General features: G+C 33.5%; 1 pseudogene; it reads right to left on the minus strand.

The window, feature by feature from the left end:
• Window positions 1-3,155: 3,155 nt before the first annotated feature.
• LOC119055961 (40S ribosomal protein S25-like) lies at window positions 3,156-3,531 on the minus strand (annotated as a pseudogene).
• Window positions 3,532-4,412: the final 881 nt, after the last annotated feature.

The raw sequence follows: 4,412 nt of genomic DNA on the forward strand, positions 1-4,412 counted from the left end.
CTGGTTATATTTTGCATTTCTATATACATTTCAGATTTCAGTTTGTCAATTTCCATAAGAAAAATTCTGCTAGAATTTTACTAGGATTAAGTTAAACCTATAGTTCAGTTCAGGGAGAACTCTTTTGTTTTGTTTTTCTTTCTTTTCCCCTTTTTGTCCTCATCTACTGATTTCAGAGAGAGGAGACAAGAGGAAGAAAAGGAGGGAGAAAGATAGGGAGACAAACACCAGTGTGAAAGAAACACCAATTGGGTTGTCCCCCCTTCCATGTACCTCAACACGGGACCAACCTGCAACCCATGCATGTGCGTTTTTAATAGTAATGTGTATATTATATTGTGTGTTCACCATGCAATGTCAAGTCTCATTCTATCACCATTTAACCACCCTGTACACTCTTCAACCTCCCTCTACCTCCTTTCCCTCAGAGAATCAACATACTCTTCTGTCTGTGGTGGGTGTTTTTGCGTAATTCCTTTACCTTTTCACCAAGCCCCTGAACAACAATCCCCTCTGAAATCTGTCAGTCTTTCCTATGCATCTATGATTCTGTTTTTATTTGATTTGATAGTTTATTTTGTTCATTAGATTCTACATATAAGTAAAACCATATGATATTTGTCTTTCTCTAACTGGGTTACTTTCCATAGCATAATATCTCCAGGTCCATTCATACTATCACAAAAGGTAAGATTTTCTTCCTTATTACAGGTGAGTAGTATTGTATTGTATAAATGTAACACAGCTTTTTATCCATTCATCTACTGATGGACACTTGGGCTGTTTCTAAATCTTGGCTATTGTAACTAGCATTGCAATAAACATAGCACTGTGTACATTTTTCCAAATTAGTGTTTTGAGATTCTTTGACTATATCCCAAGAAGTGAAATTTCTGAGTAATAAAGTAGTTTCATTTTTAATTTTTTGTGGTAACCCCATACTCTTTTCCACAATGGCTGCACCAATCTACATTCCTACCAACAGTGCACTAATGTTCCCATTTCTCCATCTCATCTCAACACTTGTTGTTTATTGATTTATTGATGATAGCCATTCAGACAGGTGTGAGGTGATAAGTCATTGTCGTTGTAATTTGTATATGTCTGATGAGCATCTTCTCATAAATCTATTGACCATCTGTATGTCATCTTTGAAGAAGTGTCTATTCAAGTATTTGCCCATTTTTTTGTTGGATTGTTTGGGTTTTTTGGTGTTGAGTTGTATAAGTTCTTTAGAAATTTTGTATATTAAACCATTATCAGATGTATCACAGGAGAGTAAGTTCTCTCACTCAGTGGGTTGTCTTTTCATTTGGTTGATGGTTTCCTTTGCTGTGCAAAAGTTTTTAGTGTGATGGAGTTCCATTTGTTTATTTTACCTTTGGTTTCCCTTGCCTGAGGTGGTATGTCTGGAAAAACATTGCTAAAAGAAATGTTTGATATTTACCAGACAATCGCGGTTGGATTCCCAGTCCGGGCACATACCAGGGTTGCAGGCCAGTTCCCAGCAGGGGACACATGAAAGGCAACCATACATTGATGTTTCTCTCCCTCTATCCTTCCCTTCCCCTCTAAAGATAAATAAATAAAATCTTTAAAAAAATGTTTGATATTTGACTACATTTTCTTCTAGGATGTTTATGGTCTTGAGCTTAACATTTAAACCTTTATTCTTTTTGAATTTATTCTCATGTATAATATAAGAAGGTGGTATACTTTAATTTTTTTCACATATCTGTCCATTTTTACAACACCATTTATTGAATAGACTATCTTAATGCCATTGTAGGTTTTTGCCTCCTTGGTCAAACATTAATTGACTATAAAAGTGTGGGTTTATTTCTGGGCTCTCTATTCTGTTCAACTGATCTATGTATCTGTTTTTTTTTTTTATGCCAGTATCATGCCATTTTCATTACTATGGCCTTGTAATATAGTTTGGTAACATGTAATGTGATTCCTCCAACTTTGTTCTTCTTTCTCAAAATTGCTGTGGCTATTCAGGGTCTTTTGTGGTTCTGCGAAATATGCCATTGGTATCTTAATAGTAATTGTGTTGAACTATAGATGATATATGCTTCCATTTTTTGTATGCTTAATTTCTTTTTCAGTGTCTTGTAACTGTCTGAGTACAGATCTTTTACATCTTTGGTTAAATTTATTCCTGGGTATTTTATTCTTTTTGAAGCAATTGTTAATGGGATTGTTTTCTTTGTTCCCATTTCTGATACTTTATTATTGTTACATAAAAATACAACTAATTTCTGGATATTTATTTTTTATCCTGCTACTTTACTGAATTCATTTATCAGTTCTAGTAGGGGAGGGTTTGGTGGACTCTTTAGGGTTCTCTATATACATTCTCATGTCATTTGCAAATAATGACAATTTTACTTATTCCTTTCCAATTTGGATATGTTTTATTTCTACTTCTTGTTTAATTACTGTAGCTAAGACTTGCAGCACTATGTTGAATAAGAGGGGTGAAAATGCATATCTCTGACTTGTCCCAATCTTAAGAGAAATGACTATAGTTTTTTTTTCCATTGAGTAGGATGTTGACTTTGGGTTTATTATATATGGCCTTAATAACATTGAGGTATGTTTCCTCTAGTTCTACTTTGCTGTAATTTTTATCATACATAGATGTAGGATTCTATCAAATGCATTTTTTACATCTATTTATATGATCATATGTTTTTATAATTCATTTTACTTATATGGTGTATCACATTTGTTGATATGGAGATATTGTATTAACCTTGCATCCCCCAAATAAATTCCACTTAACCATTCAATATGATCATTTTTCATGTATTGCAGGATCAGGTTTGCTAATTTTGTTGAGAAAATTAATATCTACATTCATTAGACATATTGACCAATAATTTCTTTTTCTTTGTAGTGTCTTTACCTGGTTTTTGAATTAGGATAATGCTAGCCTCATAAAATGAACTTGAGAGTCTTCCCCCTTCTTGAATTTTTAAAAATAGTTTGAGCATAGGTGTTCATTTTTCTTTGAATGTTTGGTAAAATTCACCTATAAAGCCATCTAGTACAGGACTTGTGGGAGTTTTTTTAATCTTGGTTACTGTTTCTTTTTTTATTTAATAATCTTTTATTTTTCAAAATGTAGAGCTGGTGAGACCTGTGGTTCATGCATCTTCACCAACAGCTGGGGCATCCCCGCCTTTGGTGTTTCTGGTGTAAATTACTTGAGCTCTGTACTTCAAAACTATTTTAATAAGTCCTTTACTAAGGACTTATTAAACGTTTCCTGAACATCTGCCCTGGCCAAGGATCTTCAGTTGCTCAGAGACAACAGCTGGGGTTACAAACTGATAACTGGAAACTTCCTTACAGAGTTTATCATATGGTGCTTTGTCAAACAAGACTAGGTTATTGAGTTTGTCCCCAACTTTCCCTTTGGACTACTTTTTCTTTTTGGCTCCCAGATTTGTTCACTGTGTCTTTGTCTTTCTTGGCAAACTTTCCAGCATCTTTCTTCTTGTTGTTGTCCTTGGGCAGCATGGTGAAACTGGAGGAGCACCAGATCTCTCTGCTACCTGAGAAAATGTCAGACCAAAAGCTCGATTACTGTTTCAATTTTGTTAGTTGTAATCTGTCTATTTAAAATTTCTGATTCTTTCTGATTCAGTCAAATTTTGTAAAATTTTATGTTTCTAAGAATTTATCCATTTCTTCCAGATTGTTCAATTTGTTGGCATGTAGCTGTTTGTAATATTTTCTTTCAATCCTGTTACTTATTTGATGTCAGTTGTTACTTCTCTTTTGTTTTCTGATATTAAGTTTTTGGGTCCTCTCTCTTTTTTCTTGATGAATCTGTTTAAATGTTTCTTAATTTTGTTTATATTTTCAAAGACCCTGTTCTTGGTTTCACTGATCTTTTGTATTGTTTACTTTTTAGTCTCTATTTCATTTATTTCCACTCTGATCTCTATTCTTTTTTTTCTTCTAGTAACTTTGGGTTTTGTTTATTGTCCTTTTTCAAGCTCCTTCAAATACATAGTCAGATCGTTTATTTGAGTTTTTTTCTTGTTTCTTGAAATAGACCCATAATGGTATGAATTTTCCTTTTGGGACTGCTTTTGTTGTGTCCCATCTACTTTGGGTTGATTTGTTCTCATTTTAATTTGTTTTGAGCTATCTTTTTATTTCTTCCTTGATCTCATTGTTAACCCAGTCTTTGTTCATTGTGTGTTTTTCAGTGCTCTTCTTGTGATTGATTTCTAGCTTCATACCATTATGCTCAGAGAAGATGCCTGATATGATTTCAATATTCTTAAATTTATTGAGACTTGTTCTGTGCCCCATCAACTGGTCTATCCTAGAAAATGTTTCATATACACTTAAAAAGAATTTTTTATTCTACTTCCTTGGGGTAAAATGAT

Source organism: Artibeus jamaicensis, unplaced genomic scaffold (assembly GCF_021234435.1).
Source record: "Artibeus jamaicensis isolate MK-2021 breed Jamaican fruit bat unplaced genomic scaffold, CSHL_Jam_final contig_466, whole genome shotgun sequence".
NCBI lineage: Eukaryota > Metazoa > Chordata > Mammalia > Chiroptera > Phyllostomidae > Artibeus > Artibeus jamaicensis.